Raw genomic sequence first — 13,775 nt, forward strand, 5'->3', positions numbered from 1 at the left:
GTGGGACAGGACTCTGTTCTTTTATAGCGGTGCGTCTGTCCGTTGGTTGTCATTATTTATGGTCACATTATGAACTGAGTAATGTTTCCGTTGACAAATATACACGTTAATTCAATCTTTAGAAAACTGGGAAAAGTACAGTACAATGATGAAACCAATATATGTTTAATGAATAGGAAGAATGAATGGGAGGGGCTACCCTTGAAAGTTTACATTCTTCTCCTTCTCAAAGGCGTTTTCTATATTTTCTTTGTGGACTTCAAAATAGTATTTTTTGTCCCAAGGATTTTCCGATTGCTTTTTCCTATTGTTATATAACTCAAGTGGTTGTACAGTAATTCTGACAACTGGGAAAGTGTAGAGCTCTTTGTGCTTTTGCTTGGCCTTTCAGTATAGGGACATTCATTACCTGTCTTTACAAGCCTTTCAGTATAGGGACATTCATTACCTGTCTTTACAAGCCTTTCAGTATAGGGACATTCATTACCTGTCTTTACAAGCCTTTCAGTATAGGGACATTCATTACCTGTCTTTACAAGCCTTTCAGTATAGGGACATTCATTACCTGTCTTTACAAGCCTTTCAGTATAGGGACATTCATTATCTTTACAAGCAACATGCTGTTCATTTCATAGAGCTGAGTTAAAGCTGGAATGGCGAAACAGCCACGTCCTTGTGCGATATTACAACTGCAAACAACAAACAGTGTTTTGGCACAGACAGACATCGTGGCACGTGCTATAGATCAGTGCTTTTTTCCGTTTGACATCATGGCACGCTATACAGTGCCTTCAGAAAGTATTCAGACCCCTTTACTTTTTCCACATTTTGTTAAGTTACAGCCTTATTCTAAAATGGATTAAATTAAATAAAGATCTCATCAATACCCCATAATGACAAAGCGAAAACAGGTTTTTTAGACATTTTTGCAAACGTATTACAAATAAATAACTGAAAAACCTTATTTACATAAGTATTCAGACCCTTTGCTATGAGACTCGAAATTGAGCTCAAGTGCATCCTGTTTCCATTGATCATCCTTGAGATGTTTCTACAACTTGATTGGAGTCCACCTGTGGTAAATTTGGATTTGAAAAGGCACACACCTATCTATATAAGGTCCCACAGTTGACAGTGCATGCCAAAGCAAAAACCAAGCCATGAAGTTGAAGGAATTGTCCGTAGAGCTCTGAGACAGGATTGTGTCGAGGCACAGATCTGGGGAAGGGTACCAAAACATTTCTGCAGCATTGAAGGTCCCCAAGAACAGTGGCCTCCATAATTCTCAAATGGAAGAAGTTTGGAACCACCAAGACTCTTCCTAGAGCTGGCCGCCCGGCCAAACTGAGCAATCGGGGGAGAAGGGCCTTGGTCAGGGAGGTGACCAAGAACCCGATGGTCACTCTGAGCTACTCCTCAGTAAAAGACACATGACAGCCCACTTGGAGTTTGCCAAAAGGCACCTAAATACGCTCAGACCATGAGAAACAAGATTCTCTGGTCTGATGAAAACAAGATTGAACTCTTTGGCCTGAATGCCAAGCGTTATGTCTGGAGGAAACCTGGAACCATCCCTACTGTGAAGCATGGTGGTGGCAGCATCATGCTGTGGGGATGTTTTTCAGTGGCTTTGGGACAAGTCATTGAGTGGCCCAGCCAGAGCCCGGACTTGAACCCGATCAACATCTCTGGAGAGACCTGAAAATAGCTGTGCAGCAACGCTCCCCATCCAACCTGACAGTGCTTGAGAGGATCTGCAGAGAAGAATGGGAGAAACTCCCCAAATACAGGTGTGCCAAGCTTGTAGCGTCATACCCAAGAAGACTTGAGGCTGTAATCGCTGCCAAAGGTGCTTCAACAAAGTACTGATTAAAGGGTCTGAATATTTATGTAAATGTGATATTTCAGTTTTTTTATGACAAAGCAAAAACCTGTTTTTGCTTTGTCATTATGGGGTAATTGTGTGTAGATTGATGAGGGAAAAAAACGATTTAATCAATTTTAGAATAATGCTGTAACGTAAAAAAAATGTGGAAAAAGTCAAGGGGTCTGAATAGCTTCCGAATGCACTGTAGAACTGTGTTTTTCCCTTTGACATCATGGCACACGCTATAGAACAGCAGCATATGTACTGCATATTTTTTTTACCTTGATGTGCGATGCTCCCCCAGTGCTCCCCACCTCCGCTTTGTCAACAAAACAAAAACGTTAACAACAGCCGTGGGGCAGACAGTGAGCTGTTCCCCTACTGCAGCCGTGGGGCAGACAGTACTGCTGTTTCCCTCCTGCAGCCGTGGGGCAGACAGTACTGCTGTGCCCCTCCTGCAGCCGTGGGGCAGACAGTGAGCTGTTTCCCTCCTGCAGCCGTGGGGCAGACAGTGAGCTGTTCCCCTACTGCAGCCGTGGGGCAGACAGTGAGCTGTTTCCCTACTGCAGCCGTGGGGCAGACAGTACTGCTGTTTCCCTCCTGCAGCCGTGGGGCAGACAGTACTGCTGTTGCCCTCCTGCAGCCGTGGGGCAGACAGTGAGCTGTTTTCCCTCCTGCAGCTGTGGGGCAGACAGGACTGCTGTTTTCCTCCTGCAGCCGTGGGGCAGACAGTGAGCTGTTTTCCCTCCTGCAGCCGTGGGGCAGACAGTACTGCTGTTTCCCTACTGCAGCCGTGGGGCAGACAGTACTGCTGTTGCCCTCCTGCAGCTGTGGGGCAGACAGTACTGCTGTTTCCCTCCTGCAGCCGTGGGGCAGACAGTACTGATGTTTCCCTCCTGCACCTGTGGGGCAGACAGTACTGCTGTTTCCCTCCTGTAGCTGTGGGGCAGACAGTACTGCTGTTTCCCTCCTGCAGCCGTGGGGCAGACAGTACTGCTGTTTTCCCTCCTGCACCTGTGGGGCAGACAGTACTGCTGTTTCCCTCCTGTAGCTGTGGGGCAGACAGTACTGCTGTTTCCCTCCTGCAGCCGTGGGGCAGACAGTACTGCTGTTCCCCTCCTGCAGCTGTGGGGCAGACAGTACTGCTGTTTTCCCTCCTGCAGCCGTGGGGCAGACAGTACTGCTGTTTCCCTCCTGCAGCTGTGGGGCAGACAGTACTGCTGTTGCCCTCCTGCAGCCGTGGGGCAGACAGTACTGCTGTTCCCCTCCTGCAGCCGTGGGGCAGACAGTACTGCTGTTTTCCCTCCTGCAGCTGTGGGGCAGACAGTACTGCTGTTTTCCCTCCTGCAGATTCCATCTTTAAAGGACTACTACAGTCAGAAACCATCTTGTGTTTGGGCCATTAGTCTACTGTCAATACAACCCCCAAAACACGGTGCATGTCAGCAACTCAACTTTCCAAGATAAAGCACTTGCAGTAGAGCATCAAAAAAAGAAAGAAAAACTTGCCTTGATGCATCATATTGGAAAGTACAGGAGTAGCTCACTTCAGATCTACCGCTGGTACGTTTATAATTGCGCGAATACGTTGATTTAGTTAGCCCTGTACAATAGAAACCAATGGGTCCATGGTCTGGCTGCTATGTTCCTTACCACACCATGTCCATCTAGCAAATGTATTTTATAAAGCCCTTTTTTACATCAGCAGTTGTCACAAAGGGCTGTACAGTTACTCCGGACTGTCCAAATTTTTAGTATTTCACTGAATTGAGTTAAATGGAACACTTTTTAAAGCAGATCTGCTGCTGTTACCTGTGTGAAGTTGTTTACTTCATAAATCCATCCCGCTAAGTGCACCTACCTGCTGGCCTTCCCATCAAGTGGTGTTCCGGGTATAGCAGCGGGGTGATGCATTATGGGACTGATAGACAGGCTCACACAGAGAGCAGTCATTTTAAAACCACTCTAGGGAGGCAAAGGAGTGTCGAAGTGTTAAGCGTCCCAACCTGTTTATCCCTAAACAGGTGTTAAAACTTTCTCCTCAGGGCGTGTTGTTGCTAGCACACTCTGTCTATGGTTGCTATGACCTTTACACCGGACTCACTCAGCAACAGTAAAATGACACCAGTCCTATTTATTCTGGTTTCTGGTTTGTAAGAGGTTGAAGGATTGGTTCTGTTCTCTCAGAATCAGAAATGTGTACTGTGAACATGTTGAAGGATTGGTTCTGTTCTCTCAGAATCAGAGATGTGTACTGTGAACATGTTGAAGGATTGGTTCTGTTCTCTCAGCATCAGAGATGTGTACTGTGAACACGTTGATGGATTGGTTCTGTTCTCTCAGAATCAGAGATGTGTACTGTGAACATGTTGAAGGATTGGTTCTGTTCTCTCAGCATCAGAGATGTGTACTGTGAACACGTTGATGGATTGGTTCTATTCTCTCAGAATCAGAGATGTGTACTGTGAACAAGTTGAAGGATTGGTTCTGTTCTCTCAGCATCAGAGATGTGTACTGTGAACACGTTGATGGATTGGTTCTATTCTCTCAGAATCAGAGATGTGTACTGTGAACATGTTGAAGGATTGGTTCTGTTCTCTCAGAATCAGCTTGGGCTGAGTTGTTAACTCTAGTTGAAGAACATGTGGAGGACATGAGTCGGGTACATGGTTGCTCATCGTGATGGATAGCCCTGCCTACGACTTCATAATCAGTGTCAGCCCTCGGCCCCAAAAGGGAATTTACTCTTGGTTAAGACGTTGTTCCTCCTGCGATAAACGCGGGTTCAAATCCCGCTCGCGACACACACACACACAGTCTCCAGTGAGCCTCTACCCCTCCCTCTGCCCATCTGTTGACTGTATCTAAACTGACCTACATGACTGACCTCTGTTGACTGTATCTAAACTGACCTACATGACGTCCATTTTGTTTTACCTTGCCAACCCCAAGCCTCCATCACTGACTCCTCTCCATCTGCCCTGGCCGACTACGCCACATGGCATTGTAGTCTCATCTGTATGGTTTCAAATGTACCATTCTGGTTCCCTGTATGATGCTATTTACAACGGGAGGACGGGATGCGCTAATCACAATGAATGTAATGCTGATTCCATCCCTCCAGGATAATTCCTCCTGGAACCTCTGACTCAGAGAGAAGGACCAGATAAACTGACAGACCTCTGCGGTCAACAACAACGCTGAGGTTCATGATAAACACACACACACACACACACACACACACACACACACACACACACACAATGCAGGATGGGGAAAAAGAACATTGCCAGACATAATTTATTTTCAATGTACAAAGACAGGCATTCTGTTTACAATATCAGGCATTATACAGGGTTAAGAAAATAGATTGTTTGTCCTCTGCTCTAACACCAAGGCCCTCCTCCATGGCCTTCTACCTACTAATACAGGGACATTGTGTGCATCCCAAATGGAAGCCTATTACATATATATATATATGACCCATAGGGCTCTGGTCAAAAGTAGTGCACTACACAGGAAATAGGGTGCCAGTTGGGACGCGGACTTGTCACCAAGGTTGAGCTGCTCCAGCGACACACTGGATCCATCCGTTCTCATGAGAATAGAGGAGGGAGTAGTTTGGTGGGCTTGACGTTTTCCTCTTCTTCTAATTAAACCCATTGTTGCCTTTTGGAAGTCTGAATAGAGAGTCACTCTTCTTCTGGCCTCCAGATAACATTGGTCTGTCTCCTGCCGATTGTTCCCTGGTCACGTGACCTATAGGCTTCCTATATTGTCTGAGGCAAGGTGAATGAAGGCCTGGGCGTTGAATTTGTGTCCTTTCGTCAGGCAGAGAAAAGCAGTATAGATTGAGTTTGGTGTTGTGGTGGAGGAGAGGAGGAGCGGAGGAGAGGAAGAGAGGAGAAGAGGAGAGAGGAGAGGAGCGGAGGAGAGGAAGAGAGGAGAGGAGGAGAGAGGAGAGAGGAGAGAGGAGAGGAGGTAGGAGAGGAGGAGAGGAGGGAGGAGAGGAGGAGAGGAGGGAGGAGAGGAGGAGAGGAGGAGAGGAGAGGAGGGAGGAGAGGAGGAGAGGAGGGAGGAGAGGAGGGAGGAGCGGAGGAGAGGAGAGGAGGGGAGGAGAGGAGAGGAGGAGAGGAGGGGGGAGAGGAGGAGGAAGGCTATCGGAGTAATACAACAACCACAAAAACACTGTCCGTTTCACAAATGGCACCTATGTCCTATATAGTGCACTACTTTTGACCAGGGCACTATTTGGGAGGATTAGGGTGCAATTTGGGACAGAAACCCAGTTTATCGTGTGTAGTTTGAAGAAGTATAGGCTTCATTGTGTTGGCTGCTCAAGGACCTTCTTCAAACAACTACTGCTGTTGTGGTGTCCCTCTGTGGTGTCCCTCTGTGGTGTCCCTCTGTGGTGTCCCTCTGTGGTGTTCCTCTGTGGTGTCCCTCTGTGGTGTCCCTCTGTGGTGTCCCTCTGTGGTGTCCCTCTGTGGTTCATTTATTGTTTGTTGGTATCATTATTATTTCCCTCTCTGTTCATTTCTCCCTCTCTTCAAGAACAAAGAATTCAAACGCTGAACATCTGTGCACATCAAACTGTCCTCCTAGTTACTTCCCTCCAATACATACCTAAAACATCCACACACACACACACACACACACACACACAAACACACATATCCAAAGCATCCCTACACACTCACACACACACATTTAAAAAAAATGTTTCAAGCCTTGTTCTTAATGCCTCCGTTCTTCTGGTTTAATAATTAATGGTCTATCAGGTGTAATTTGTGTCTCACAGATTGTCACCAGACTTTGTTGAATTATAGATAGATAGCGTAGCTTCTTATTCCTGATGTCAAACATACAGGAAGAAAGTAGTCATACAGTCTGAAGGTACACATGTTGAAGGATTGGTTCGCACAGACAGACAGACAGACAGACAGACAGACAGACAGACAGACCGACAGACCGACAGACCGACAGACCGACAGACCGACAGACACGACAGACAGACAGACAGACAGACAGACAGACAGACAGACAGACAGACAGACAGACAGACAGACAGACCGACCGACCGACCGACCGACCGCCGACCGACCGACCTCTGGGACTGACAAAACGTTTCTTCATCTCCGGGGTTTGAACCCAGGCCCCCTGCATGCCGCAATACTTTGTTATCCTACTGTGCTTAAGGCTAGGGATTCGTTTTTTTGGGAAGCTAACACAAGTGTTTAGGTCTCAGGCGAGGTTACCGAACCGCTTCTGTGTCACATAGACTACAGCTTAGTTAATGAAGTCACAGGTGTAACTACAGTTAATATATTCACTACAGCTCAGTTAATAAAGTCACAGGTGTAACTACAGTTAATATATTCACTACAGCTCAGTTAATGAAGTCACAGGTGTAACTACAGTCAATATATTCTTTGCTAAATGAGTTTCTACAGTGATTGAACTGCCATCACAGTTCTGTTCATCAAGCCCCACTAAATAGTGTATAATACGTGCTGATACCACTGTTCTCTCTCTACTCACCCAAGGCAGGAAACACACACTTACTGTAGATGGATGGGTCAGCCGTTTTGTAATTGGTTCAATAATCCATAGTTACACAAGACTGACTACCCCCTTCATGTTCCTCATTCCGCAAAGACTCCTTTTGATTTACACTCTCGGTTACACCCTGAACTCAGCCCTGATGCACGCACGCGTAACACACATCCATTTGGAGGCTGTGGGAGGCTGTGGGTTACCCGGTTGATTAGTCAACTTCACACAACTTCCCAGATGGATTTGTGAATGGTGTTGTCATTTGTTGCAAAACGTGTGTATGTGTTGTCTGTTGTCAGACCAGTAGTTATATGCACTGGGGTGTGTATTAGGGATGGGCATGTCATCAAGTACTGGAATGGATGTCAAAACTCGATCTTTAAAAAAAGGTCCCAAACAGTCATTCTGATAGATTCTAAAATAGGCTTTTGAGTGACTAAAATATCACCCTTAATATTTGTTTTGGATAGAAATGCTCAAAATGTGCGAGAAATGTATTTTTCTATCATGGGCTAACTACCAGGCAGTTTGAAAAGACATGCTTTGTGGGCGGGGAGCTTATATTCATGTCAAGCAATGTGGGTGCCGTGAGCAGTGTTGCAGTAAAATCATCTCAAGCAAATTTGATGATACACAAATCAACTCAAACAATATTGAAATTGCAAAAAATGTTTTATATATCTCCCGTTTGGCATGTCTCTTGTGATGCGGTTCACAGGAGCACTGACGGATGTGTTGACTTGACAAATTAGTCTGAGTTTTGAACGACCCTCCCCCCCTTTTATTCCATGCTGGCTGAAGACCTAGCTAGCCAGTAACTAGCTAACACCAGACACAGATGAAGACCTAGCTAGCCAGTAACTAGCTAACACCAGACACAGATGAAGACCTAGCTAGCCAGTAACTAGCTAACACCAGACACAGATGAAGACCTAGCTAGCCAGTAACTAGCTAACACCAGACACAGATGAAGACCTAGCTAGCCAGTAACTAGCTAACACCAGACAGATGAAGACCCAGCTAGCCAGTAACTAGCTAACACCAGACAGATGAAGACCTAGCTAGCCAGTAACTAGCTAACACCAGACACAGATGAAGACCTAGCTAGACAGTAACTAGCTAACACCAGACAGATGAAGACCTAGCTAGCCAGTAACTAGCTAACACCAGACACAGATGAAGACCTAGCTAGCCAGTAACTAGCTAACACCAGACAGATGAAGACCTAGCTAGCCAGTAACTAGCTAGCACCAGACAGATGAAGACCTAGCTAGCCAGTAACTAGCTAGCACCAGACACAGATGAAGACCTAGCTAGCCAGTAACTAGCTAACACCAGACACAGATGAAGACCTAGCTAGCCAGTAACTAGCTAACACCAGACAGATGAAGACCTAGCTAGCCAGTAACTAGCTAACACCAGACACAGATGAAGACCTAGCTAGCCAGTAACTAGCTAACACCAGACAGATGAAGACCTAGCTAGCCAGTAACTAGCTAGCACCAGACACAGATGAAGACCTAGCAAGCCAGTAACTAGCTAACACCAGACAGATGAAGACCTAGCTAGCCAGTAACTAGCTAACACCAGACAGATGAAGACCTAGCTAGCCAGTAACTAGCTAACACCAGACACAGATGAAAGGGGAAACATATAAGTATCTTTGCCATAGATGAATAGGGTAAACTTTTAATTATATTTGCTGACACCCTACAGTAACATTTTGGCACCAGTAGGGTAGTTACAGTGGGGGAAAAAAGTATTTGATCACCTGCTGATTTTGTACGTTTGCCCACTGACAAAGTCATGATCAGTCTATAATTTTAATGGTAGGTTTATTTGAACAGTGAGAGACAGAATAACAACAAAAAAATCCTGAAAAACGCATATCAAAAATGTTATAAATTGATTTGCATTTGAATGAGGGAAATAAGTATTTGACCCCTCTGCAAAACATGACTTAGTACTTGGTGGCAAAACCCTTGTTGGCAATCACAGAGGTCAGACGTTTCTTGTAGTTGGCCACCAGGTTTGCACACATCTCAGGAGGTATTTTGTTCCACTCCTCTTTGATCTTCTCCAAGTCATTAAGGTTTCGAGGCTGACGTTTGGCAACTCGAACATTCAGCTCCCTCCACAGATTTTCTATGGGATTAAGGTCTGGAGACTGGCTAGGCCACTCCAGGACCTTAATGTGCCTCTTCTTGAGCCACTCCTTTGTTGCCTTGGCCGTGTGTTTTGGGTCATTGTCATGCTGGAATACCCATCCACGACCCATTTTCAATGCCCTGGCTGAGGGAAGGTGGTTCTCACCCAAGATTTGACGGTACATGGCCCTGTCCATCGTCCCTTTGATGCGGTGAAGTTGTCCTGTCCCCTTAGCAGAAAAACACCCCCAAAGCATAATGTTTCCACCTCCATGTTTGACGGTGGGGGTGGTGTTCTTGGGGTCATAGGCAGCATTCCTCCTCCTCCAAACACGGCGAGTTGAGTTGATGCCAAAGAGCTCCATTTTGGTCTCATCTGACCACAATACTTTCACCCAGTTCTCCTCTGAATCATTCAGATGTTCATTGGCAAACTTCAGATGGGCATGTATATGTGCTTTCTTGAGCAGGGGGACCTTGCGGGCGCTGCAGGATATCAGTCCTTCACGGCGTAGTGTGTTACTAATTGTTTTCTTGGTGACTATGGTCCCAGATGCCTTGAGATCATTGACAATATCCTCCCATGTAGTTCTGGGCAGATTCCTCACCGTTCTCATGATCATTGCAACTCCACGAGGTGAGATCTTGCATGGAGCCCCAGGTCGAGGGAGATTGACAGTTATTTTGTGTTTCTTCCATTTGCGAATAATCGCACCAACTGTTGTCACCTTCTCACCAAGCTGCTTGGCGATGGTCTTGTAGCCCATTCCAGCCTTGTGTAGGTCTGCAATCTTGTCCCTGACATCCTTGGAGAGCTCTTTGGTCTTGGCCATGGTGTAGAGTTTGGAATCTGATTGATTGATTGCTTCTGTGGACAGGTGTCTTTTATACAGGTAACAAACTGAGATTAGGAGCACTCCCTTTAAGAGTGTGCTCCTAATCTCAGCTCGTTAACCTGTATAAAAGACACCTGGGAGCCAGAAATCTTTCTGATTGAGAGGGGGTCAACTACTTATTTCCCTCATTAAAATGCAAATCAATTTATAACATTTTTGACATGCGTTTTTCTGGATATTTCTTGTTGTTGTTCTGTCTCTCACTGTTCAAATAAAGCTACCATTAAAATGATAGACTGATCATTTCTTTGTCAGTGGGCAAACCTACAAAATCAGCAGGGGATCAAATACTTTTTTCCCTCACTGTATCTAGCTATATAAACTACGTCCCTCTGCAAACACGCCTTCTTCGATGTTGGTTACGAGGCGTTATTTATTTAAATTAGGTAAGAGGATATCATGTTACCATTGGTGTATTAAACTGAGAGAGTTAGGGTGATGTCACCCTATCCACTTAATAATCCCGTCTCCTGAATCCAAGTGTTTGACACGGGGGAGGGGACCAGTAACTTTATGATCAAACTTTATCAAAGTGATTTAAAAACCTCAGAGTCTGAGCAGCTGGACAGGAGGACATTACAGTTGTCTAGATTATATTAGAGTCTGAGCAGCTGGACAGGAGGACATTACAGTAGTCTAGATTATATTAGAGTCTGAGCAGTTGGACAGGAGGACATTACAGTAGTCTAGATTATATTAGAGTCTGAGCAGCTGGACAGGAGGACATTACAGTAGTCTAGATTATATTAGAGTCTGAGCAGCTGGACAGGAGGACATTACAGTAGTCTAGATTATAGTAGAGTCTGAGCAGCTGGATAGGAGGGCATTACAGTAGTCTAGATTATATTAGAGTCTGAGCAGCTGGACAGGAGGACATTACAGTAGTCTAGATTATATTAGAGTCTGAGCAGCTGGACAGGAGGGCATTACATTAGTCTAGATTATAGTAGAGTCTGAGCAGCTGGACAGGAGGACATTACAGTAGTCTAGATTATAGTAGAGTCTGAGCAGCTGGACAGGAGGACATTACAGTAGTCTAGATTATATTAGAGTCTGAGCAGCTGGACAGGAGGACATTACAGTAGTCTAGATTATATTAGAGTCTGAGCAGCTGGACAGGAGGACATTACAGTAGTCTAGATTATAGTAGAGTCTGATCAGCTGGACAGGAGGACATTACAGTAGTCTAGATTATATTAGAGTCTGAGCAGCTGGACAGGAGGGCATTACAGTAGTCTAGATTATATTAGAGTCTGAGCAGCTGGACAGGAGGACATTACAGTAGTCTAGATTATATTAGAGTCTGAGCAGCTGGACAGGAGGACATTACAGTAGTCTAGATTATATTAGAGTCTGAGCAGCTGGACAGGAGGACATTACAGTAGTCTAGATTATATTAGAGTCTGAGCAGCTGGACAGGAGGACATTACAGTAGTCTAGATTATATTACAGTCTGAGCAGCTGGACAGGAGGACATTACAGTAGTCTAGATTATATTAGAGTCTGAGCAGCTGGACAGGAGGACATTACAGTAGTCTAGATTATAGTAGAGTCTGAGTAGCTGGACAGGAGGACATTACAGTAGTCTAGATTATAGTAGAGTCTGAGTAGCTGGACAGGAGGACATTACAGTAGTCTAGATTATAGTAGAGTCTGAGTAGCTGGACAGGAGGACATTACAGTAGTCTAGATTATAGTAGAGTCTGAGTAGCTGGACAGGAGGACATTACAGTAGTCTAGATTATAGTAGAGTCTGAGTAGCTGGACAGGAGGACATTACAGTAGTCTAGATTATATTAGAGTCTGAGCAGCTGGACAGGAGGACATTACAGTAGTCTAGATTATAGTAGAGTCTGAGTAGCTGGACAGGAGGACATTGTGTTATGGCATCTGGCTGAGAGATGAAGTGTGTAATTCTGGAAATGTTCCTGAGATGGAAATATGCTGTTCTGGGTATGCGTTTTATGTGGTTGTCTAAAGTTAGGCCGGGGTCAAAGGTAACACCGAGGTTTTTGTGTAATGATGCAACCATCAATGTTGAGAGTGAGGTCTGACACTTTGTTTGTACGTTTCTCGTGGCCAAGTAGCATAATTTCTGTCTTATCAGAGTTTAAAAGCAAGAAGTTGGTTGTCATCCAGTGTTTAACATCTCATACATGTCTCAAGGATGGCGGACTGTGAAGCATCGTCTAGTTTAAAATATAAAATACAATTGGTACCGGCGTAGCAATAAAAGTGCATGTTGTACTACTCCTTGGTAATGACATTACCAAGGGGTAGCATGTACAAGGAAAATAAAAGGGGTCCAAGCACAGAACCTTGGGGAACGGCACATTCAACGTTGGAACGTTCAGATGAATTACATTTAACATTTTAGTCATTTAGCAGACGCTCTTATCCAGAGCGACTTACAGTTAGTGCATACATTATTATTTTTCATACCCCCTGTGGGAATCGAACCCACAACCCTGGCGTTGCAAACGCCATACTCTATCAACTGAGCTACATCCCTGCCGGCCATTCCCTCCCCTACCCTGGACGAATTGCACGCCACCCCATGGGTCTCCGGGTCACGGCTGGCTACGACAGAGCCTGGATTCGAACCAGGATCTCTAGTGGCACAGCTAGCACTGCCTTAGACCACTGCGCCACTCGGGAGACATGATTGCCTATGTGAACAAATGTATACTGCTCAGAGAGGTACGATTTGAACCAGTTGAGAACCTGTCCTCATAGACCAACCAAGTCTTATAGCCTTTTAGTGAGAAGATCATGATCATATGAATAGAGACGTGACCACGGTCAGAGGACAGAAGTAGATAATTTACTACCTTCACCAGTGCAGTTTCAGTGCTGTGAAATGGTCTAAAACCGGATTGGCAGTTTTTAAAGAAACTGAATTCAGCTGCCGGGCTACGGCCTTCTATAGTATCTTAGAAAGGAAGGAGAGGTTTGAGATCGGCTTATAATTATTTTTGACCAGATATCAATTATTTCTCCAATACTGTAAAACTATTTTTTCTGGAATGTACTTTGTGGCTGCCCGAATGGGCAAGTGAAATTTCGTCTGGAAGACGACGTTAATTTGCTTTGACTCTAGCGGACCATTTGTATATGTGTATTTCCGGGGGGCACAACAAAAAAGAAACCATGCCATACATCACACAGTTCTTCTCCCTAGATTCCCTTTCCCCTCCATGTCGTTCCGACCGCTCCCTACACACACAAGCTTCCGCTAGTCCTATGGAAATAAATGCCTATAAAAACATGTCTAACTGATGGGATGCATAAAGCTACATTCCTTGCCAA

General features: G+C 45.2%; 1 protein-coding gene across 1 annotated transcript in view; it reads left to right on the forward strand.

Annotated features, from left to right (window-relative positions):
• Positions 1–13,775, forward strand: part of LOC121535702 (receptor-type tyrosine-protein phosphatase mu-like) — a 427,462-nt gene that overhangs the window by 198,862 nt on the left and 214,825 nt on the right. The window lies entirely within an intron of this gene.

The sequence above is a fragment of the Coregonus clupeaformis genome, chromosome 21, assembly GCF_020615455.1.
Source record: "Coregonus clupeaformis isolate EN_2021a chromosome 21, ASM2061545v1, whole genome shotgun sequence".
NCBI lineage: Eukaryota > Metazoa > Chordata > Actinopteri > Salmoniformes > Salmonidae > Coregonus > Coregonus clupeaformis.